Genomic DNA, 25,841 nt, shown 5'->3' with positions numbered 1-25,841 from the left:
TGCTTATTGGAAATGGGATATGTTTAAGACCCAGTGATGAATAGCCAGAGAGCGGGCCAGGATGGGGAGTGTTTGCCTAAGGGGGGCATCTGATAATTGAGTTTTGGCAACTAATTTCAATACGAACCGCCAGTGTAAATACGGTCAGGGAACACGGATGTTTCCCAATGAAAGGCCCCTCATGAAGAAGGGCAGTCATGATTAATTTTATGAGCCTAATCATCTTAACTATATAGTGGACACTGCAATAGAGAGCAACTGTGATGAACTTAATCCCATTCATCAGCTATTCATGATGAACGAGGAATAAACAGCAAGAAAAAGTCAAACCCTTCTTGAAACTCTTAACTGTTCCAGCACAACATTGCATTCTGAAATCCAATTAGGAACAATGAACTGATTTGTCTTGCTCTTAAATGGGTTCAATTCAACTTTTTTAAATAATGGTACAGTGCATTGCGAAAATATTCGGCCCCCTTGAACTTTGCGACCTTTTGCCACATTTCAGGCTTCAAACATAAAGATATAAAACTGTATTTTTTTGTGAAGAATCAACAACAAGTGGGACACAATCATGAAGTGGAACGACATTTATTGGATATTTCAAACTTTTTTAACAAATCAAAAACTGAAAAATTGGTCGTGCAAAATTATTCAGCCCCTTTACTTTCAGTGCAGCAAACTCTCTCCAGAAGTTCAGTGAGGATCTCTGAATGATCCAATGTTGACCTAAATGACTAATGATGATAAATACAATCCACCTGTGTGTAATCAAGTCTCCGTATAAATGCACCTGCACTGTGATAGTCTCAGAGGTCCGTTAAAAGCGCAGAGAGCATCATGAAAATCAAGGAACACACCAGGCAGGTCCGAGATACTGTTGTGAAGAAGTTTAAAGCCGGATTTGGATACAAAAAGATTTCCCAAGCTTTAAACATCCCAAGGAGCACTGTGCAAGCGATAATATTGAAATGGAAGGAGTATCAGACCACTGCAAATCTACAAAGACCTGGCCGTCCCTCTAAACTTTCAGCTCATACAAGGAGAAGACTGATCAGAGATGCAGCCAAGAGGCCCATGATCACTCTGGATGAACTGCAGAGATCTACAGCTGAGGTGGGAGACTCTGTCCATAGGACAACAATCAGTCGCATATTGCACAAATCTGGCCTTTATGGAAGAGTGGCAAGAAGAAAGCCATTTCTTAAAGATATCCATGAAAAGTGTCGTTTAAAGTTTGCCACAAGCCACCTGGGAGACACACCAAACATGTGGAAGAAGGTGCTCTGGTCAGATGAAACCAAAATTGAACTTTTTGGCAACAATGCAAGACGTTATGTTTGGCGTAAAAGCAACACAGCTCATCACCCTGAACACACCATCCCCACTGTCAAACATGGTGGTGGCAGCATCATGGTTTGGGCCTGCTTTTCTTCAGCAGGGACAGGGAAGATGGTTAAAATTGATGGGAAGATGGATGGAGCCAAATACAGGACCATTCTGGAAGAAAACCTGATGGAGTCTGCAAAAGACCTGAGACTGGGATGGAGATTTGTCTTCCAACAAGACAATGATCCAAAACATAAAGCAAAATCTTCAATGGAATGGTTCAAAAATAAACATATCCAGGTGTTAGAATGGCCAAGTCAAAGTCCAGACCTGAATCCAATCGAGAATCTGTGGAAAGAACTGAAAACTGCTGTTCACAAATGCTCTCCATCCAACCTCACTGAGCTCGAGCTGTTTTGCAAGGAGGAATGGGAAAAAATGTCAGTCTCTCGATGTGCAAAACTGATAGAGACATACCCCAAGCAACTTACAGCTGTAATCGCAGCAAAAGGTGGCGCTACAAAGTATTAACTTAAAGGGGCTGAATAATTTTGCACGCCTAATTTTTCAGTTTTTGATTTGTTAAAAAAGTTTGAAATATCCAATAAATGTCATTCCACTTCATGATTGTGTCCCACTTGTTGTTGATTCTTCACAAAAAATAAAGTTTTACATCTTTATGTTTGAAGCCTGAAATGTGGCAAAAGGTCGCAAAGTTCAAGGGGGCCGAATACTTTCGCAAGGCACTGTATATGCCAATTACTGTTGCAGGTAATGTATAACGAAGGAGGGCCTTAATACAATTGCTATGATATTTAGAGCCACACTCAACATCCATACAACATTAGCATTTCAAACTATCCACATATGAGGTAACTAACACGGTAAAAAGGAGACCCAAAAGCTACAAGGCAGAAGCGTCCTATTTTCCCTCTCTCTTAAGAGAGGTGCCCTGTGGAATTCTGGGACGGCTGGCTCCCCAGCCTGGCAGGTGTCCACGGCTTAGGGGGCGGCACCTGTGTCGTGGGGCACTGGCCAGGGAGGGAGCAGAGCCACTGGCTCCACCATCCAGCTTCACAGGATGCCAACCTCTCCCTCACTGTGCCAGGTCTACAGTGACTATCCTTTCCAGCCAGGGTGAGGCTATTTGCGACATAGCAAGTCATGTTCCTGCTATTTTCTGTAACTAAACACTTTGTAGATGTTTTTTTGCTGTGCTTCCTGAAAAACGATTTACATAGAACATGGGCTGCCTCTTTCAACTACATTAGCACTGCTAATGGGGCAGAGAACCTTGAGATTGGTAGCAGCAGTGTCACTCCCTGGCCATGTCCAGTGAGCCTACAGCCCCCTCTAATGAATCCACAGTGACTAAGGACAGTGAGGCCTTTTAAAAATACACTTTGTTCAACAGAAGGAAGTATGACCGAGAGCTGCATTGATTGTGCACAATCTGTCCCTGATGTTGAATTTCCTGCATGTGTCCGCCGTAAAAGAACAGGAAGTGTTTTTCAAAGGGCCCTGATAACAGTTGACTGGGGTAAATGCAGGATTTATTAAGCAAGAATAATGTAAAAATCCATAAGATAACACTGTCTCAGTGCAGTCCTGCATCCTTCCAGGTGCAACTACTTACGCAAATTAGGTTTCAGATATTACAAATAAAAATATAGATATTCAGGTTGCCAATGCAGGAGGACAGATTGTGGTTTTTCATTTATTTATTTATAATTTTTAATTCACTGCCCTTCTTCACGAGGCTTTCGGAAAAGCTCCCTGGTCGTTGTAGTTGGATCGGTGCTTGAAATGCATTTCTTGATTGAGGGACCTTACAGATGTTGCATTTATGGGGGACAGAGGAAGGGGTAGCCATCATGTCAACCACTACTGTATTATTTCACACAGAGTAAGTGCTTGTAAGTTGTGATTTGTTAAAGGAAAAATCCACCCAAAACCACTCATTCCAACCATCACTGTGGCAGGCACCACCCATATGTAAAAAGTATGCATGCATGACTAAGTCGCTTTGGATAAAATTGCATATATTATTTTTGTGAACAAATGTTTAATTTTGGCGTTATAATAAGGTTGGTAGCAACATTGAAAATCGTTGTGGGAATCTGTTGCAGCTCAAGTCGACAACCAAATCCACAATGCCCCGTATCCACAGGCACCAAAAGCACACAGGGCTACTCTTGCTCTATCTGGGCTGGCTGGATTGCTAGGTAGCTAGCTAGCAAACGTTTATCAGCATGTAAAGTAGCTAGTTAGCTGTAAAATTGCCTTAAACTTCAATTAAGGAGTCTACAATCGGCAGATCGATGGAGTCTAACAGATAGACTTTTGAGGAGATGGGAAATGGCTGCACGGTGCATTCTGGGCGATTCTGGGACAAGGAGGGCTCTTCAAGGAGTAAATGGGAGTCTAGCTCAAAAACAGCACGAATTTCGGCAACAAGAACATTACAAATCTTTTCCGAAATGTGAGATAATTAACTTGCTGTAATGTCGTATATCTTTGGAATTGTCACATTAAGTAATTGAGGAAAATAGGCACTTTTCTCGACATACACACAGTCTTTGAGAAAATATTGCATGACGATTAGCTTAGCAACCAGGTGACTAAGCATGACAACGTGAACGCGATTGGTCGACAGTCTGCAGGGTGGGGCGTAAAACATTCCATTGTTCATTGGAGTCCTATCTCCTTTCTGAAGTATCTCTGGTGACAGCACCATTCAATGCACCCTGGACTAAAGAGGCAGACAATTAGGAAAACTATGCTAGAGAGACCTTTAAATTACACATGAGGTCGGAATAACACAAAAATATGATCAATGGCTCATTCGAGAGAAGACCTCCTCCTGAGTTATGACATCGGCCAGTATTGAAATCTGACGTGTATGATAGACATTTTCACCATCTAAAAGTCGTACTCCTATTAACTTATAGTGTAGAGAGAGACTTTGTCACGGTGCTACGTCATAACGGCTGGATTTCTGCCTGCTTGAAAGCCAATTTCTCAGATGCACATGAAAACATGAAATGACCCAGGGAATTTATGGAACATCACTCAGAGATGCACAAAAACAATATAAAATTCAAAATGGGTGAACTTTATGTTGAAGGCAAATTTTACTCCTGAACTAATTCAGGCTTGCCTAAACAAAACTATTTTAGTTCTGAATTTTTTTTACGTTCACATGAGTATTTTGTGTAGGTTGTTAAAAACAAATGACAATTTAATCTATTTTAATCTTACTTTGAAACATAACAAAATGTAAAGAATACTTTTGCAAGGCACTATTTAATTTTATCCCACAAATTGGAGGAGCCAAATCTAATTCACTCACTTGGGCATTGGTATTTATTCTAATTGCGCAGTCCAAGCATGGAAGACTGACTATAACCGTCCATTTTCCTTGCCTGTTACACCTTCCATAATCACCATCTGAACTGTCTCCAATGTCTCCATCTCCTGCTGGAAACCTTCACCTTTCTACCCATGTATCAACGACTTCAAAGCTATTTCACTAAATACTGCATTAAATAGAGCTCTCACATTATAGTCCCGGTATCAACTCATGTAGCTCACAGGGACGTGCACTCTGAGTCTAGAGCGAGTGCTAATCAAAGAGCAGAGGTTGGAGGTACTACATTTTTCCAATTAGCTTTTTTTCCAGCAAACGATGAAGGGGGTGGCCAGTGCAGCATGTTCGATGTCATTTGGCGTAATGACTGCGGCGATCATTATGGCCGAACGCTGTCGGGTCCTGAACTTTGAAATCATTACCCGCGGTTGAATTTCGGCTGGAGAGAACTGCTCTTCACTTTTTCGACACCGTACACCTCCCGACTCAGAGGTCGCTCGGAGCGGGGAATGAACAACATTTTCCAAATGGGCGCCGTGGAGGACTGGGCTGATTTCGAGCGCTCGCGCCACTCCAGGATTTGTGCCTCTAATCCCTTTTAACTTTTCCTCCTTGTTAAAATGTAAGTTTCAGCAGGTGCTGTGCACCTTGAGGTTAAGCACAGTCTTAGCTGAGAACCCACTCCCAGAGAGTCTCTGCTGAGTGTGCACTTCCAGGCCACAATGTCAAATCAACTCCAGCAGAGAAGGTAAGGATAGGAGACATCTGATTGCTGTGTATCATGTACAATCAAATCATGGAAAGACTTTTCTGAATCACCATCTCAAGTCTGGATTTTGACTATGGTCTCCAAGGATTCAACCTTTGTCACAAACGTAACTAGTCACTACAAACACCCAACATAAGGTGCAGCAAAAACAATGTGCCACCTTCGCGGCCTTTCATTGAGAGTATTTGAACTTTTTGTATTGTTTGTTGGTTTGACAATGCCACTGTCAGCCAGAGAAATATGCTGAGAAGGATTATCACCACAGCAAGAAAAGTACTTGGAGTCAAACAGACAGGCCTGGATGAGATCTTTAAGGTCAGGGCCCTCCGTAAGGCTCACAAAATGATTTTAGACCCAAACCACCCCCTGTACCCGGACTTTGAACTACTCCCCTCTGGGCGCAGGTATAGGGCACCCCTCAGCAGGAAAAACAGAACTAGACAGTCATTTGTGCCAGGTGTGATATCCCTCCTAAATAGCTCGGGCTCATGTTCCTATCGACCCAGTAAGGCCAGCAGGCTAGTCTCTTTTTATTGGTATGTAACTGTTATGAAAGTTGTATTGTCAATTTGTTTTGTATTTAAACGCCACTTTAAACGTGTACATGACACTGCAACAAAATTTCACCATGGGGACAATAAATGAAGTAAGTAAGTAGTCAATGACTGAGTCAAAGTGACACATGACATAAATTAGCTCTGTTGACCAGAAGTTGTTAATCAGTCCATTGTGTACAGGTAGTTTCTTCTCAAGTCCGTCAAGGCAGAGCTTTTAGTGACGCGTCTCTTTACCCAGGAGTCCCATAACCCTGAGACAGTGTTTTAAGAAAATAATACACTTCAGTCTCACAAAATTAAACAGCTTCCGTGGATTGTGTGAACACCTGCAAATAATTCTGCCATGTATACCATCTGTTTCCTTAGAAACAAACAGATCTGTCTAGTCAAAATAATGGGGGGGGGGGGGGGGGGCAGGGACGTATGGGTTTGGAAGACTGACACAGGAAAATCCTTGTGTGCTGATCAGATATGCAAACTGCAATACTGTGTGTCGTAAGGTCTCTATTGTGTGGGTATTGTCTTCAATGTTCACCTCTGTTAAGTTTCCAGTGTTCCTCTGCGATGATACAGAAGAGTTATTTGCTGATATGATGTGGGAGGTCTTTGCAATGAAAGAGCCTGTGTCTTTGTGATCTATAGGAGGTTATGCAGCCTTTGCTTCAGGCCACAACTGTATCCAGTCAAACCGGTTGACTATTTATGGCTCATTTCCGAAGAAAAGAATTGAGAAGAGTAGAAATGTCTATCCTCTAACGCCTCAGTTTCCATGGCTTGAGGCTGTGTGTTTGAAACTTGCAGCTGATGGCGTGTATAGTATCATTTTCAAAGTTTGGTTGTGTTATACATAAATAGTTATCCATCACATAAATCTCCTGGAGCGTGGTTGTATGATGCCGATTATCGTCAGGTGTATAATTTATGAAGGTTATGCCCTTTTTATTGATAGTGCTTAAGGTGGAGCCATTTTTTCACGGCTGCGGGAGAGTCACGGAACGGTCTCCCCATTTGACAAAAGAAAGCACACCCCCAGAACTTGCTTTCAAGTGCCATCTTTGTTCAGTCATTACCTTATTAAATTGCTAAACTGATGATAATGGCTGATAATTGTGGCCCAGTACCTGGGACTCTCCGTCTGTGATTGCCGGAGGCCAGACGGAGTGGAAGGGACGTCAGAGGCTGTGTCTCGTTACCGTAGCGCTGAGATGAAAGGGACTACTTTCACTGGGTACCCTTATTACCATTAAAATCAATCACTTCAGCTCTCCTCCTCAGAACTCCATTAGGTATCATTTCCTACAGTTGTTTTCACCACTCAAATGAAAATGAGACCACAGGAAGTAGATGTACGGCTCTGATCTCCAGTGAGAGATGCTTTATTGCAGTGTTAACCTTATAGGTCGTTTAGACCAATTAAGTTCAACCAATCTGACAGGAAATAGTCATTTAAAAAAGTGTAGCATTCAAATTGCGCTACAGCCATACCTTTGCCACGACTCAGACACAAGCTGTTGCAGATATGCATTCCAACTACTGCATTTAGGCAGTGTCCGACAAGCACACACGCACACACACACACTAAAGGAGCCAAGGCTGATGTGCAGAGGGCTCTGGGGAGGGAGTGAAACGTGTGGTGATTTATTGGGACTTCCCCCTTTGTAAAATATTTTAACCTCGCGGCTGCGGCTGTAACTAGCTCCCCCTCTGTGTTGTGAGACACTGTGCGACCCTGCTGACTGGTGACTGTGGGGAGCACCGATTTATGGCACCTGACCCTGCAACAAATCACATTCCAAAGCTGAGGCGGCACACAGACGTGTCCCCGTGAAGCGCCTCGCTCCTCTACTCACCATCACCGGCTCATCCAATTTAAAGAGGTGCCATCTCAAGCAGAGATGCCCATTAGGAAAACAATGCGGTCCTGAAAATGAGACGCGCTCCGCCAAGCTACTAGGCTATGTAACGGTCGTTGGTGGAAGAATGTGAGGACCAGCGTGGTACGTGTTCGTCATTTATTACATAGAACTGAACACTAAATACAAAGTAACAAAAAAGAACAACCGGAACAGCTCCGTCAGGTACAAAACAGAAAGCAACTACCCACAAAACCCATGTGGGCAAGAGCTACCTAAGTATGGTTCTCAATCAGAGACAACGATAGACAGCTGTCCGATTGAGAACCATACCCGGCCAAAAACAAAGAAATACAAAAAAACATAGAAAAAGGAACATAGAATGCCCACCTTAGTCACACCCTGGCCTAACCAAAATAGAGAATAAAAGACTCTGGCCAGGGCGTGACAGGCTGGTGTTGTGAAGCCAGGGTAACAGAGATAATAGGGGAATAAGTCATACATTGATACCAGGGCATAAATGTATATTTTAATTAACGTGGTGCCTGGAAGAGGAAGCCCAGTAACACCTCAAGCAGAGATTTTCATTCTCTTCCTGTCGAGTGCATTATTTCAGGCCATAATTCTCCGTGCAGCAGGGCCAGCCAGCCAGCGAAATTGAACAGCCCTACTGCTGGCAAGCTCCATTTAACCATTCGACAGCAGCTCGACTGGACACACAAACTGGAAAATCAGACAAATGTAATGCTGCTCACAAGCCCCAATAACAAGACCAGGTACATGGGGGGAACAGCTGAAATAGACTGGCAACTTTATTTTATTACCAGGTTTGTTTCAGACTGAAAATTTTCAATTTCACGGGGAAGACAGAAATAATCGTTCTTCCACATGAGAAGAATGCCATCTTTGGGAACAGGGCCATGATATTCGACTATAGGTTTTGGTTTTAAGATATGTAGGGAAAAACACTATCTGAAATGTGGATTACTGTATGGTAGATTCCATTACAAATCTACTTCATCAATCTCTTACAAGGTTTATCTTCAAATGGTTGAACGCGACAGACCCTTATAGTTTCACACTGAGGGATAGCAGTTCTGGATCAGTACAATAAAACAGAGACATGGCAGAGGGAGGAGAGGTGTATGGTCAGGGTTATAGAAAGTGAATGTGACTCTATTAGAGGTCGACCGATTAAATCGGAATGGCAGATTAATTAGGGCCGATTTCAAGTTTTCATAACAATCGGAAATCGGTATTTTTGGGCGACGATTTGATGATAAAATAAAAAATAAAAAATGTATACCTTTATTTAACTAGGCAAGTCAGTTAAGAACACATCCTTATTTTCAATGACGGCCTAGGAACGGTGGGTTAACTGCCTCATTCAGGGGCAGAATGACAGATTTTCACCTTGTCAGCTCGGGGGATCCAATCTTGCAAACTTACAGTTAACTAGTCTAACGCAATAACGACCTGCCTCTCTCTCGTTGCACTCCACAAGGAGACTGCCTGTTACGCGAATGCAGTAAGCCAAGGTAAGTTGCTAGCTAGCATTAAACTTATCTTATAAAAAACAATCAATCATAATCACTAGTTAACTACACGTGGTTGATGATATTACTAGATATTATCTAGCGTGTCCTGCGTTGCATATAATCTGACTGAGCATACAAGCATACAAGTATCTAAGTATTTGACTGAGCGGTGGTAGGCAGAAGCAGGCGAGTAAACATTAATTCAAACAGCACTTTTGTTCGTTTTGCCAGCAGCTCTTCATTGTGCTGTTTATGACTTCAAGCTGATCAACTCCCGAGATTAGGCTGGTGTAACCGAAGTGAAATTAGTATCTAGTAAGCGCGCACTAATAGCGTTATAGTGTTTCAAACGTCACTCGCTCTGAGCCTTCTAGTAGTTGTTCCCCTTGCTCTGCATGGGTAACGCTGCTTCGATGGTGGCTGTTGTCGTTGTGTTGCTGGTTCGAGCCCAGGAAGGAGTGAGGAGAGGGACGGAAGCTATACTGTTACTCTGGCAATACTAAAGTGCCTATAAGAACATCCAATAGTCAAAGGTTAATGAAATACAAATGGTATAGAGAGAAATAGTCCTATAATTCCTGTAATAACTACAACCAAAACCTGGGAATATTGAAGACTCATGTTAAAAGGAACCACCAGCTTTTTTATATGTTCTCATGTTCTGAGCAAGGAACTTAAACGTTAGCTTTCTTACATGGCACATATTGCGCTTTTACTTTCTTCTCCAACACTTTGTTTTTGCATTATTTAAACTGAACATGTTTCATTATTTACTTGAGGCTAAATTGATTTTATTGATGTATTATATTAAGTTAAAATAAGCGTTCATTCAGTATTGTTGTAATTGTCATTGTCAAAAAAATATATATTTTATTAAATCGGCATCTGCTTTTTTGGTCCTCCAATAATCGGTATCGGCGTTGAGAAATCATAATCGGTCGACCTCTACTCTCTACCCCCTCAGCTGCTCTTGCAATCTGTTCACTCCCTTCCCTTCTCTCTGACACAGCTCACCCCCAAGGAGCCGATCAACTCAACACTGACCCACCTCCCGAGTCCCACATTACAGGACTTATGCTGACAGAGAGACGTTTCCTGTCTGGAAGGTGGGCACTTTTGAAGTGAGCTTAGTAGTTTATTAGTGAAGAGGGGGTTGTGGTGTGTGTGTGAGTGAGGGAGATAATTTACCTACAGGTCCCGTCTAAGAGACTGTCCTACAACACAAGCTCGGAAAAGGAGTGTGCGTGCGCCTCGGAAAAGAGGTTGTGTGTGACTTCCTGACTTTGACAAAAATATGGCCACCACAAAAGGCACAAAAAAAAGACACAGTTTGCAACTGGCAACCAAGATAGAGTGAGAGAACAAATGTGAGTCATAATGAACTTGTACACGATGAGCAGTGATGAGCAACGAAGGGCAGGAGAGGGGGGGGACATGGGTGAGAGAGGGTCCCGGTTGGGTCCTCTTGGCATCATCTGTGTTTGTCTGGAATTAGTGGGCAAGGTTTTAATTACGGCCATGTGCGCTCTGATAGGTGGTTTTGTAATAACAGTCGGTCCCCATGGCAGCAGCATGAAAAGAAGTTAGTTAGACCCCAGTGAATGACTGACTGAAGGGGGGGTTTGTGTTCAAAGGCCTGACGTGATATGGCTGCTCTCACTCATGTGGCCAACACTGATAAGCCCCTTTAACACGGAAATGAACCCACCGGTTTGGAAGCGACCAGCGTAACGGCGCTCCGTAAAAAAATACAAATGTAAACAATACTCTGTTGTTCGGTTGCCATATGAGATGACTGGTTCCAGAAACGGACGGCTGCTTATCAAAAAAACCTCAGAGGTCTGGCAGCCTGTCTTTAAATGCAAACTTTTTTTACCTTTATTTAACAAGGCAGGAGGAGACGTTCAAAACATGGCCATCATTGGTCTGTCCAAAAACACTGATGGTCGATACCATCATTGAGTCAATGAAACAAAAATTCCCTTAAATTAAACAATTAAATTAAGTTGAGTGAATGGATGAGCCACTAAGACGAGTCTTCGGATGAGTCTTTGGATGAGGGCCAGGGTGCCCCATGAGATGACCTGAGTGTGGTTGGCTGAACATCTAGTCATGCCTCGGTAGGTACGTCAGGCTACAAGGGGGCCTTGCTCTGGATCCAGCTGTGGAAGCATAATGGGGGTGCTGGGGCATGTGCCCATCATGGACCCTAGCCAGACATCAACCAATCACCCCAATGACCGGGGGTAGCAATCAGAACCCGGCCATAGGGATAAACAAGGACCATGGCTAACCTCACTGTGCTAACCTCCACATTACAATTAAACAAAGCTTTCAGGGTGGAAATATTTTTTTTCAAGTAGACGTTTGTATACATGTGTAAACAATGACATTGGTTTTGTACTCAGCTTCAGGTACTTATTGATGAGAGATGGGCAACAGATCACATCCACCGACTCTGCACTGGATCAAAATAACAAGGTCATTAGGATTCAACTGGTTATTCTAGGCCTGACCAAAATAAAACAATAAGCACAGGGTAATGGATGACAATGTTTTCCTGCAATTTAATTCAAATGTTCTTGCGAATTAGGAAAAGTCGAACAGTCTCCCTTAACCTCCAAATTAGAATGATAATGGGAACATAAGCTTTACAGCTGCCCGCAAGCATGGCGATCAGTCTTAATCACAGGAAGGACAGGTGAATGGATAAACAACCTAGTGCGTGTGTGTAGACATGGGGAATGAGTCGGCAGCCATCTGAACGCCAGGCGGGTTCTGTACTGTGTGCCTTGACCCGACTCTAATGTAATAAAGTCAATTTTATTCACTTGATGGTCCCAATTACCCCCCTCACCCCCGCAATGGGGATCATGTCACCTCCCCAGGGGATGCTCCGGTCCCCCTCTACCCCTTTCCTCCTGTTCTTCCTGCTCTGCATAATGTAGCGCTGAAATCTTGCTAGGGGACGTGATACCAGTCGTCTCTGCAAACATTGTCAGAGCAATTAGCCGGTGTTGCAGGTGCATCAGGGGTTTAGTGAGTCTGCTGGTAAATCCTTTAGGCTGACTGGAAAGGCCACAGAGGTAGTGGGGGCCTCCGTGGCCTCTCCACCAGCCTAAAGGAATTACCAGTGGCCTCGCTAAACCCCTGATGCACCTGCAACACTGGCTAATTGCTCTGACAATGTTTGCCGAGACGATTGGTAAGGAGGCTTTTAGAACATTCAGATAGGACAGTGTGATGGGCCTCTGAACTCAAACAGTGACACACAGCAGTGGGTGGTGAAGTCATGCTGTGCCCACAGTTGTGGATCGTTCAACTGTCTGAACAAACTATAGACAAACCTGAAAAGCAGGAGTGACATGTACTGTATCATGATGGGTCATGGTAAATACAAAAATACAGTATTGCACTAGTTTAATTTCATCCCTGCTCGCTTGGCTCAATCTGCTGCATCTAAGCTGGTGAGTAACTGTCCAAGGAATGATCCAACTGCCAGATCGCAGCTCTAAAACACTGGCAGTCATAGCCCACACAAAGGAAGCTGGGGTCCATTTCCTTTCAAAAATGGACATTGTTTATTAGTCACCATTTTGTTTCAAATCTTAACATCCAGGGTGGTGGATACGAACAAGGGCTCTACTTTCAGTTTCAGAGTGAAGAGGAAGCAGATGCTTCAGACTGTCTTATGGAGTCTGGGCCTTGCATATACAGTACAGAGGAGAGACTGCACAAGCAACATAAACAGCCATTCTCAGAGGTTGGCGGCCATATTATTTCAGTCACCGCTTTTGAAGGTGTACTGTATAGCAGGTCTTCTGCTGTGTCGGATACGGTCTTACAACACGGCATGGAGGGAATATGACCGCAAGGTCACTTTGACGCCCAACAAAGTGCATTGTGGGTCGTTATCGCGTGTGCCACATGAAAGGTCTCTGTGTGTTGATGAACTGAAACTGACTTTATTTATCTGGGAGCAGCTGTGTCTGCCCTGATAACAAACCAGCCATATTTCAAATATTAATAAGCTAACAGTCCCACAGGAGCACAATGCAGTCTCTGCTCCCCCCACCCCCTCGAAGGTTAGCCATTCTTAGCGTAACCATGTCTTCTAGCCAGGTTGTGTGAATTGAACACGTTCAGTCTCAATGACGTCTTTCACCCTCTACTGGAATTAAGGGACATTTCTGGTTGGAGAGAATCAATCTGTGGTGCGAGAGGCGAGACTCCATTGTGGTCTCCTTGGCAGCTCCCATTTCTGCAGCCAGCATGACTGATAGGTGTCGCATCCCGCAGGCCTCGGGTGATGGAACCCAAAGCAGATCATTGGGTATTCCACAGGCCTCGGGTGATGGAACCCAAAGCAGATCATTGGGTATTCCGCAGTAAGCACATTTATTATCTGTCCCTCTTTACATGTATTTGACGCCAATGTACGGCACAGTTGAGTGCAGCGAATGGCATTTATATGGGTTGACATTAAACGTTTGAACCAATACAGTGGGGAGAGGAAAAGGACTAATCTGAATATGATAGGTTAAATCCATGTAAGGCATATGTGTGGTATTAACAAACAGTAAAGTACAGTACTTGTTCCAGCAGAGGCAATAACACAGTACTTGTGTTCTGATGCGACCGTAAGTGTAAGAGCATCAACCAGGAAAAATAATAACACAAAAAGCCTGGAAAGAATCAGATGACAGCAAGTCTTTTCCACACTTCATTTCCAGTAGCGTGTTTATTGACGGTCCACCCACAGTCAGAGCCAGTAATACCCTGCCACAGCCAAGGCCTGTTTTCTGCTGAAAGGAGCTGTTCTTTTCTCCGGCGCAGCGCATGAAAAGGCATTAAAACACAGATTGGTTTAGCCAGGGAAACATGCTCCCTGCAATTAAATTGGTCGTAGTATTGGAAAGTTTTGTAGTGGCGGAAAAAACACAAAACAAAAACAATAGATTCTTAACTCTGTCACTGCCAACAAATCACAGTGCGAGTCTCGACAGTAGCTAGAGTAGGGAGGCAGGTTTAAGCCCACTATGAGAAACATTACATGTTTTTTGGTTGCCATTCAATCGAAAGCTTGCTCAGATCAATATAGATCAACTGGAAATATATAAAAACGCAAACATGCAACAATGTCAAAGATTTCTCTTATTTACAGTTCATGAGAAAATTAATCTAAGGATTTTTTAAATAGGGGTGTGGATCAGAAAACCAGTCAGTATCTGGTGTGACCAGCATTTGCCTTATGCAGCGTGACATCACCTTCAGTTGATCAGGCTGTTGATTGTGGCCTGTGGAATGCTGTCCCACTCCTCAATGGCTATGCAATGTTGCTGGATATTGTAAGGAACTGGAACACGCTGTCGATCCAGAGCATCCCAAACATGCTTAATGGGTGACATGTCTGGTGAGTATGCAGGCCATGGAAGAACTGGGACATTGTTAGCTTCCAGGAATTGTGTACAGATCCTTGTGACATGGGGCTGTGAATTATCATGCTGAAACATGAGGGGATGGCGGCAGAAAATGGCGGCAGAATCTCAGCACGGTATCTCTGTACATTCAAATTGCTATTGATAAAACGCAATTGTGTTCATTGTCCATAGCTTATGCCTGCCCATACCATAAACCCCACGGGGCATTCCGTTCACCTCAGCAAACCACTCGCCCATACATGGTCTGCGGTTGTTAGGAGGCCGGTTATACGTACTGACAAACTCTCAAAAATTATGTTGGAGGTGGCTTATGGTAGAGAAAGGAACAATCAATTCTCTGGCAACAGCTCTGGTGGACGTTCCTGCAGTCAGCATGCTAATTGCACACTCCCTCAAAATGTGTTGTGTGACAAAACTGCACATTTTAGAATGACCTTTTATTGTCCCCAACACAAGGTAGACCTGTGTAATGATCAAGCTGTTTAATCAGCTTCTTGATATGCCACACCTGTCAGATGGATGGATTATCTTGGCAAAGGAAAAATGTTCACTAACACAGGGATGTAAACACATTTCTGCACAATATTTTATTTCAGCTCTTGAAACATTGGACCTACACTTTACGTGTTGCCTTTGTATGTCTGTTCAGTGTATATAAAGTCCTGTCGGAGGAGCTTCGATAACACAGGTTCAAATTGGCCTACATACCATTTGGCCTAGGTAATAGCAGTCCATTTCAAAACAAAAGGGGAGTTGTGTAGAAATATACAGTAGGGAGCATTTCAATTACTGTTTCATTACTGCACAAGGACCCTATGACCCGCTGTGTATAATGACAAAATTACATGATGAACATTACCAGTTATAACACTCCACTGGAGTGTGGATATCAAGCAATGGACTCTAGTTCAACCGCTAAAAAGTAGTATGACACTTTTACTATTTCATACTCGATAGTCATTCACCACAGTAACTGCCAGACAGTTAACAGTACTTGGGCTGTGCGAGGAAGGAGAGAATGCAAATTGCACATATCACTGTGGCAATGACCTTATTTGTGCAAAGGATGGATACTATCCGTCAAGGGTTTCCAAGAGCCTCGGAAAAGGGGGGAGAGAGAGAGAAAACACACAACCCTCTCCTTCACGCTGAAGGAGGAAGTAACTCCAGTAAACCATCCACAGATACATACACCGCAGACTTTGGACTGATCTGAATTTTAGGCTAATTAACATGTGAAGCTTATGTGAGCTAACTCAGAAACGCTTTAATTAACTTTCACTGATTTCTGCTCTCATAAAAGCCTGGGTTTCCTGCACGTTAACACTAGAAGCTTATTACCTAAAATGGATCAATTGAAAGTGTGGGTTTACAGCTCCAATCCAGATGTGTTGGTCATTACTGAGACAAACCTTTCTGGCAAGGCAGAACACCTTCAGTGCTCGGTTGTCTCCACCAAGTCTGTCCCTAAACAATATGATTTGCTGGTTTTAAGCATTAAACTTTCAAATAGCGCTTGGTAGACAATAACACCCAGCAACAGTCAAAAATCAGCACCGGCCTGTACCCTACCTGCCCGAAGCTCTCTCCAGGCCCCTTACACTAAAAGTCTGAATTTGTCCTGCTAGGTGACCTAAACTGGGACATGCTTAAACCACCTGACCAAGTCCTAAAGCAATGGGACTCCCTAAATCTTTCTCAGATTATTACCAACACCACAAGGTATGACTCCAAACACCCAGAAAAGGCTACTCTCCTCGATGTTATCCTCACAAATAATCCTGATAGGTATCAGTCTGGTGTTTTCTGTAATGACCTTAGTGATCACTGTTTTACAGCCTGTGTTCGTAATGGCTGCTTAGTGAAACGACCTGTCCTGATTTGTCATAGACACTTGCTAAAAACTTTAATGAGCTAGCCTTCCTTCATGACCTGGCCTCTAAATTGGTATACTAATCAGCTTGATCCCCTCTGTCGAAGACATTTGGACTTTCTTTTTGGATATTTTCTGGAGTATTGTTAACAAACACGCCCCCATAAAGAAAATGAGAATTAAAACCGATTCAGCCCCTTGTTCGACCGTGTTCTGGCAGAGTTACTCCACCTCAAGAACTCCATTTGGCATAAGGCTCGGCACACGCATACTCAAGCTGACTGGTTCTCGTTCAGGTAAATGAGAAATAAGAGCACTCAGGCTATCTGGAAGGCCAAAGTTAGTTAAAGGAGCAGTTCTCTCTCTGTGGGTCTAACCCCAAAAAGTTCTGGTTAAAATGACCTGGAGAATAAACCCTCTTCCTCACAGCTGCCCATGTCCCTTAATGTTGATGTAGTTGTTACAGACAAGGAGCACATGGCTGAACTCTTTAATCACCACTTCATTAAAGTCAGGATTCCTATTTGACTCAGCCATGCATCATCGCCCATTCAACATTTCCTCATCTCCCAGCCCTTCTAATGTGACTAGCCTTGATGCTCCTCCCTCTTTTCCCCCTGCCCCGCTACAAAGTTTCTCCCTGCAGGCGGTCACTGAGTCTGAGGTGCTAAATGAGCTCCTTAAACTTGAACCCCCCAAAAAACATCCGTGTCAGATGGCTTAGATCCTGTCTTCTTTAAGGTTGCAGCCCCTATCATCACCAAGCCTGTCTCTCCAATGGAGAGGTTCCTATTGCTTGGAAGGCAGCCACAGTGCGTCCTTTATTTAAAGGGGGAGATCAAGCTGATGCTAACTGTTAGAGGCCAATTTCTATTTTGCCCTGATTATCAAAAGTGTTCGAAAAACATGTCAACAATCAACTGACTAGTTTTCTTGATGTCTATAGTATTCTCTCTGGTATGCAATCTGGTTTCCGCTCAGGTTATGGATGCGTCACTGTAACCTTAAAGGTACTAAATTGTCTCCATTGCCCTTGATTCAAAGCAATGTTGTACTGCTATTTTTATTGACTTGGCCAAAGCTTTTGATATTGTAGACCATTCCATTATGTGCCCGGCTAAGGACTATTGGTGTCTGAGGCGTCTTTGGCCTGGTTTGCTAACCACCTCTCTCAAAGAGTGCAGTGTATAAAGTCAGAACATATGCTGTCTCAGCCACTGCCTGTCACCAAGGGAGTACCCCAAGGCTTGATGCTAGGCTCCACGCTCTTCTCAATTTACATCAACATAGCTCAGGCAGTAAGAAGCTCACTCACATTTCTATGCAGATGATACAGTCTTGTACTCAGCTGGCCCCTTCCCGTATGTTATGTTAAACACTCTACAAGAAAGCTTTCTTAGTGTCCAACAAGCTTTCTCTGCCCTTAACCTTGTTCTGAACACCTCCAAAAGAAAGGTAATGTGGTTTGATAAGAAGAAAGCCCCTCTTCCCACCATTGTGATTACTACCTCTGAGGGTTTAGAGCTTGATGTAGTCACCTCATACAAGTACTTGGGAGTATGGCTAGACAGTGCACTGTCCTCTCAACACAAGGTTAAATCTAGACTTGGTTTCCTCTATCGTAATCGCTCCTCTTTCACCCCAGTTGACAAACTAAACATGATTCAGATGACCATTCTACCCATGCTAGATTACGGAGACGTAATTTATAGATGGGCAGGTAAGGGTGCTCTCGAGGGACTTAGCACACACATCCCTGGGTCGCGACGCGACGTCTTTTCAGTTTGCTGCAGCTAGCGACTGGAACGACCTGCAACAAAAAAAAACTCAACCTGGGAGGTTTTCATTCAAAAGACTCAATCATGGACACGCTTACTGACAGTTGTGACTGCGACGCGTGATGTATTGTTGTCTTTACCTTCTTGCCTTATGATGTTGTCTGTGCCCAATAATGTTTGTACCATGTTTTGTGCTGTTGCCATGTTGTGTCTCTACCATGCTGTGTTGTCATGTGGAGTTTCTACCATGCTGTGTTGTCATGTGGAGTTTCTACCATGCTGTGTTGTCATCTTAGGTCTCTCTTTATGTAGTGTTGTGGCGTCTCTTGTCATGGTGTGTTTTGTCCTATATGTTTTTATTTAATTGTTTTATTCCCAGCCCTCGTCCACGACCTTTGCCATGCCGTTATTGGAAATAAGCATTTTGTTCTCAACTGACTTGCCTAGTTAAATAAAGGTTAAATAAAATAAATGATAGGCCAGCAGTTACACAGGTCACCCACTTTTAACCCTCATTCCACAGTTGTGCTCACGTTACCTAATGCTGAAATGACACGTTAGTCACAGCAGGGCGATAGGATTATTTCATTGGGGCAGAACAGCACAGACGGCCCAGACATATGACTTGGCCCTACCATGCTCTCGCAGGCTACTAAAGTTTCTACATTACAGCTAACTCTACTGGGGGTTTGGATACATCAGGAGTCTGTCTGTTGTTGATGGATGTGAAGAGTAGTGGTGTGCTCATTGCGCTGATGATCACATTTCAGAATGAGTTCCCTCCCTCTCGCTACAAAGTGATACTTGTCGGTGTAATGCATGATGGGGTTGTTACGGAAGAGAAATGAGAACGTCTGCGTATCCTACTCACGGCTTGCCTCAGACAGCCATTATTCCCCAGGTTCAGTTTTCCTAGACGTGGGGGGGCCATAAGCGAATATAGGTGCCATCTGTCATGTGTCGTCTAAAAAGGCACACTGGCGATAGGGATGTGGTTCCGTCCATTAATGAAGCAACTTTCTCCTCTTTGGTCTTAAAGATAATGTATTTTTCACAGAATGCAAATCAAGGAGAGGCAACAGTGCGCTTTCCAACTTTTAAAGGTATTTCGCCTGCTTTGTTGCCAGTCTCGGATAAACAGTAACGTTTCAAAGATGAATTGCCGACATAAAGAGACGTAATGGGTTCAGAATAGTGTAATCTATACGGGGGACAATAAAGTCCCTGGGACTCCAAAGCTCTCCGTGACTACTTGACCACATTACAACCTCGTTATGAAAAGCTCTGAGTCAATCCCATCTCCATCTTTTTGGTAATGGAGGAAGTCCCAAGCCTCAAAGTGATACCTAAATACAGACAACAGACTGGGAGACTGTCCAGTCAGTGAGCCCTTTGAGACTTGACTATGACACCAGCCCATGTAGGACACTCTTCAAATACCTCAGAGCCATAGGTCAGAGGGACTGAGGGCCTCATTATTACACGTATAACCCACTGGTCTAGGGTGTCCATTCAGAGACACCCTAGAGTGTAGCTATACCCCCTTTACAACTCTCTGCCCTCCTATCTCAGGAAGTGGTTATTAGAGGTAGACCGATAAAATCGGCATGGCAGATTTCAAGTTATAACAATCGATAATCTGCCTTTTTGTTAATAATTTTAATGCAATCCACGAGGAGACTGCATGACAGGCAGACCACCTGTTACGTGAGTGCAGAATCAAAATGACCTTGTGGCTGCAAGGAGCAAAGGTACGTTGCTAGCTAGCATTAACCTTCGCCTTCTTCACAACGCGTCTGTGTGGGTGTGCCAATTCAGTTTGTCCGTGATGTGTACACCGAGGAACTTAAAACTTACTGCCCTCTCCACTACTGTCCCGTCGATGTGGATAGGGGGGTGCTCCCTCTGCTGTTTCCTGAAGTCCACGATCATCTCCTTTGTTTTGTTGACGTTGAGTGTGAGGTTGTTTTCCTGTCACCACACTCCGAGTGCCCTCACCTCCTCCCTGTAGGCCGTCTCATCGTTGTTGGTAATCAAGCTGACCACTGTAGTGTCGTCCGCAAACTTGATGATTGAGTTGGTGGCGTGCATGGCCAGGCAGTCGTGGGTGAACAGGGAGTACAGGAGAGGGCTCAGAACGCACCCTTGTCCCCAGTGTTGAGGATCAGCAGGGTGGAGATGTTGTTACCTACCCTCACCACTTGGGGGCGGTCCGTCAGGAAGTCCAGTACCCAGTTGCACAGGGCGGGGTCGAGACCCAGGGTCTCCAGCTTGATGACGAGTTTGGAGGGTACTATGGTGTTAAATGCTGAGCTGTATTCGATGAACAGCATTCTCACATAGGTATTCCTCTTGTCCAGATTGGTTAGGGCAGTGTGCAGTGTGGTTGCGATTGCGTTGTCTGTGGACCTATTGGGGCGGTAAGCAAATTGGAGTGGGTCTAGGGTGTCAGGTAGGGTGGAGGTGATATGGAACTTGACTAGTCTCTCAAAGCACTTCATGATGACGGAGTGAGTGCTACGGGGCGGTAGTCGTTTAGCTCAGTTACCTTAGCTTTCTTGGGAACAGGAACAATGGTGGTCCTCTTGAAGCATGTGGGAACAGCAGACTGGGATATGGATTGATTGAATATGTCCGTAAACACACCAGCCAGCTGGTCCGCGCATGCTCTGAGGACGCGGCTGGGGATGCTGTCTGGGCCTGCAGCCCTGCGAGGGTTAACACGTTTAAATGTTTTACTCACGTCGGCTGCAGTAAAGGAGAGTCTGCAGGTTTTGGTAGCGAGCCGTGTGAGTGGCACTGTATTGTCCTCAAAGCGAGCAAAGAAGTTATTTGGTCTGTCTGGGAGCAAGACATCCTGGTCCGCGACGGAGCTGGTTTTCTTTTTGTAATCCGTGATTGACTGTAGACCCTGCCACATACCTCGTGTCTGAGCCGTTGAATCGCAACCCTACTTTGTCTCTATACTGACGCTTAGCTTGTTTGATTGCCTTGCGGAGGGAATAGCTACACTGTTTGTATTCGGTCATGTGTTCCCGGTCACCTTGCCCTGGTTAAAAGCAGTGGTTCGCGTTTTCAGTTTTGCGTGAATGCTGCCATCAATCCACGGTTTCTGGTTTGGGAATGTTTTAATAGTTGCTGTGGGTATAACATCGCCGATGCACTTTCTAATGAACTCGCTCACCGAATCAGCGTATTCGTCAATGTTGTTGTTGGACGCAATGAGGAACAAATCCCAATCCACGTGATCGAAGCAGTCTTGAAGCGTGGAATCAGATTGGTCGGACCAGCATTGAACAGACCTGAGCGCGGGAGCTTCCTGTTTTAGTCTCTGTCTATAGGCTGGAAGCAACAAAATGGAGTCGTGGTCAGCTTTTCCGAAAGGAGGGCAGGGGAGGGCCTTATATGCGTCGCGGAAGTTAGAATAACAACGATCCAGGGTTTTACCAGCCCTGGTTGCACAATCGATATGCTGATAGAATTTAGGCAGTCTTGTTTTCAGATTAGCCTTGTTAAAATCCCCAGCTACAATGAATGCAGCCTCAGGATATGTGGTTTCCAGTTTACATAGAGTCAAATAAAGTTTGTTCGGTGCCATCGATGTGTCTGCTTGGGGGGGAATATATACGGCTGTAATTATCATCGAAGAGAATTCTCTCGGTAGATAATGCGGTCGACATTTGATTGTGAGGAATTCTAAGTCAGGTGAACAGAAGGACTTGAGTTCCTGTATGTTGTTATGATCACACCACGTCTCGTTAATCATAAGGCATACACCCCCGCCCCTCTTCTTACCAGAAAGATGCTTGTTTCTGTCGGCGCGATGCGTGAAGAAACCAGCTGGCTGCACCGACTCCGATAGCGTGTCTCGAGTGAGCCATGTTTCCGTGAAGCAAAGAATGTACAGTCTCTGATGTCTCTCTGGAATGCTACCCTTGCTCGGATTTCATCAACCTTGTTGTCAAGAGACTGGACATTGGCGAGTAGTATGCTAGAGAATGGTGCGCGATATGCCCGTCTCCGGAGCCTGACCAGAAGACCGCTTCGTTTGCCCCTTTTACGGCGATGTTGTTTAGGTTCACCGGCTGGGATCCGATCCATTGTCCTGGGTGGTGGGCAACACACAGGATCCGCTTCGGGAAAGTCGTATTCCTGGTTGTGATGATGGTGAGTTGACGTTGCTCTTATATTCAGTAGTTCCTCCCGACTGTATGTAATGAAACCTAAGATTACCTGGGGTACCAATGTAAGAAATAACACGTAAAAAAAAACTGCATAGAGGGGTTATAAGACTTCTTAGCAAGCAAACTCCCAGAGCAGAGAACACAGCCACTCCTGGTTGGAAGGCAGACTCATTTTTTATTTATTTTTTAAGTTGAGGGGGAAAGCAACATTATGAAAATAGAAATGCTTCTAAGAGCAAGACATAACGTAATGTGTCCTGGTGGAAACATTTGGATATGGGACTTTCGCTGTAAGATGAGAAAGGGAATATATAGTTCTACTACAACAGGCTACTCCTTAAATCAGACACTCATACAGTAGGTAATACTGAGTGGCAAAGGTCCAACTGACGTGACCCAGTTATACATATAGAGATAATTCATCTCAACAGTTGTCAGCTGCGCTCAAATTAACTTTGAGCATCTACTATACCAGCAAAAACAAAACATCACATGGCATGGCCCTAGCCGGCCGCTGACACCAATCCAGGTTTGAGGGGTGTCATTCCACCCACAGCGTGAAAATGAAGGGGCTTGATTCATCTCCACCACCCCTCCATGCTCCATAAATCACAGCGGAGGAAATCAGAAGAGAAGGGGGGGGGATAAAACACAGCAGACTAATTGCTTCCAATTCCAACCATCAGAGAGAAACTGAGTCGCCTCCCAGCAGGGACACTCCTGAGAGAAAACAATATGTCATCCAGGTCCTTTCGCCGTGCCGGCTGTAAATGAAAAGGTCCGGGAGCCAGAGCCTGAATGTCTAGGTCACGGTCCTTCACTGAGGCACGCTTTAACCTTCCGCTGCCTCCCCATCGTAGCAACATAAATCACCCGTCTGATGGCATAGTAAACACCTCCCCAACTTCCTTCCTTTCCTGGCTCTGTCAGGTAATTTCTCAAGCAGAGGGGGCATTGGACGACGGACGTGAAGGTAGTGGTGAAGGTGGGGGGGATTAGCTAAAGTCCAGGTAATTAAATATGCCCTGGCTGTCAGTTGGCGGACCGGATGAGAGCAAAGAAAGTGAGAGAGCAGCTTTCACATGACTGGACCTCTGATTTATCAGATTTAAGAGGGAAAACCGGTCCATTTGTCCAAAGGCGTCACCTTTATTATCGAGTGACTGAGTGGCCTCCTCTTCCTTCTCAGTCAATTATCAAAGGGTGCTAGTCGATTCCCTTTGTGGCAATAACTCTTCCGTTAGAAATTGAGGAGGCAATCAATTCCGTACCCAGGGACCTCGTTGGACAGCAAATGAAAGAGGCTTTGAACATTTCATAAATGGATGTCAATGTCATTGTGGCTGAGGCTCATTTCATGTGAAATGATTGAAGAGGATCTTACAAAGAGGTTCTCATTTTCCCTCAGAAACGACAACTGCCCACAGTTTGTATGTATATGTGTGTGTATATATATGTGTATGACAATGTTGACTTTGTATACACATATACACAGACTTTGTATACACGTGTGTGTGTGTGTGTGTGTGTGTGTGTGTGTGTGTGTGTGATTATATATATATATATATATACATACATACACACACACACACACACACACACACACACACACACACATACATATACACACACACAGTGAGCAAAGTAACAAAGCCTACCATCAGTAACACACTAGCCACCAGGGACTAAAAATCCTGCAGTGCCAGACGTGTCCCCCTGCTTAAGCCAGCACATGTCCAGGCCCGTCTGAAGTTTGCTAGAGAGCATTTGGATGATTCAGAAGATGATTGGGAGAATGTCATATGGTCAGATGAAACGAAAATATAACTTTTTGGTAAAAACTCAACTCGTCGTGTTTGGAGGACAAAGAATGCTGGTTCATCCTTGGGAGCAATTTCCAAACGCCTGAAGGTGCCACGTTCTTCTGTACAAACAAGAGTACGCAAGTATAAACACCATGGGACCACGCAGCTGTCATACCGCTCAGGAAGGAAGCACATTCAGTCTCCTAGAGATGAATGCGAATGTGCGAAAAGTGCTTATCAATCCCAGAACAACAGCAAAGGACCTTGTGAAGATACTGGAGGAAACAGGTACAAAAGTATCTATATCGCACCGTAAAATAAGTCTTAAATAAACACAACCTGAAAGGCCGCTCAGCAAGGAAGAAAACCCTGCTCCAAAACCGCCATAAAAAAGACAGATTACGGTTTGCAACTGCACATGGGGACGAAGATCGTACTCTGGTCTGATGAAACAAAAATAGAACTGGTTTAGCCATAATGACCATCGTTATGTTTGGAGAAAAAAAGTGGGCGCTTGCAAGCCGAAGAACACCATCCCAACTGTGAATCACGGGGGTGGCAGCATGATGTTGTGGGGGTGCTTTTCTGCAGGAGGGACGAGTGCATTTCACATAATAAATGGCATCATGAAGAAGGAAAATTATGTGAATGTATTGAAGCAACATCAAGACATCAATCAAGAAGTTAAAGCTTAGTCGCAAATGGGTCTTCCAAATGGACAATGACCCCAAGCATACTTCCAAAGCTATGGCAAAATGGCTTAAGGACAACAAAGTCAAGGTATAGGAGTGGCCATCACAAAGCCCTGACCTCAATCCTATAGAAAATCTGTCGGCAGAACTGAAAAAGCATGTGTAAGCAAGGAGGCCTACAAACCTGACTCAGTTACACCAGATCTGTCAGGAGTAATGGGCCAAAATTCACCTAACTTATTGTGGGAAGCTTGTGGAAGGCTACCCAAAATGTTTGACCCAAGTTAAACAATTTAAAAGGCAATGCTACCAAATACTAATTGAGTGTATGCAAACTTCTGACCCACTGGAATTGTGATGAAAGAAATAAAAGTTCAAATAAATCACTCTCTACTATTATTCTGACATTTCACATTCTTAAAATAAAAGTGGTGATAAAACTGACATAAGACAGGGAATATTTACTAGGATTAAATGTCAGGAATTGTGAAAAACTGAGTGTAAATGTATTTACACTTTCGATTTCAACTCGATATATATTCGATAAAATTAGTGAAAACAAAAATGTGCTTTTTAGTTTTACTTTAAGGCATAAGGTTAGCTGTGTAGTTAAGGTTATGTTTAAAATGTGATTTTATGGCTGTGGCAGCTA

At 44.0% G+C, this 25,841-nt stretch overlaps 1 protein-coding gene across 3 annotated transcripts in view; it reads right to left on the bottom strand.

The window, feature by feature from the left end:
- Positions 1-25,841, bottom strand: part of LOC139420199 (receptor-type tyrosine-protein phosphatase mu-like) — a 300,083-nt gene that overhangs the window by 208,502 nt on the left and 65,740 nt on the right. The gene's annotated exons all lie outside the window — the stretch shown is intronic.

The sequence above is a fragment of the Oncorhynchus clarkii genome, chromosome 11 (assembly GCF_045791955.1).
Source record: "Oncorhynchus clarkii lewisi isolate Uvic-CL-2024 chromosome 11, UVic_Ocla_1.0, whole genome shotgun sequence".
Taxonomy (NCBI): Eukaryota; Metazoa; Chordata; class Actinopteri; order Salmoniformes; family Salmonidae; genus Oncorhynchus; species Oncorhynchus clarkii.
The sequence above is the reverse complement of the archived record's forward strand: the minus strand, read 5'-3'. Positions and strand labels throughout refer to the sequence as shown.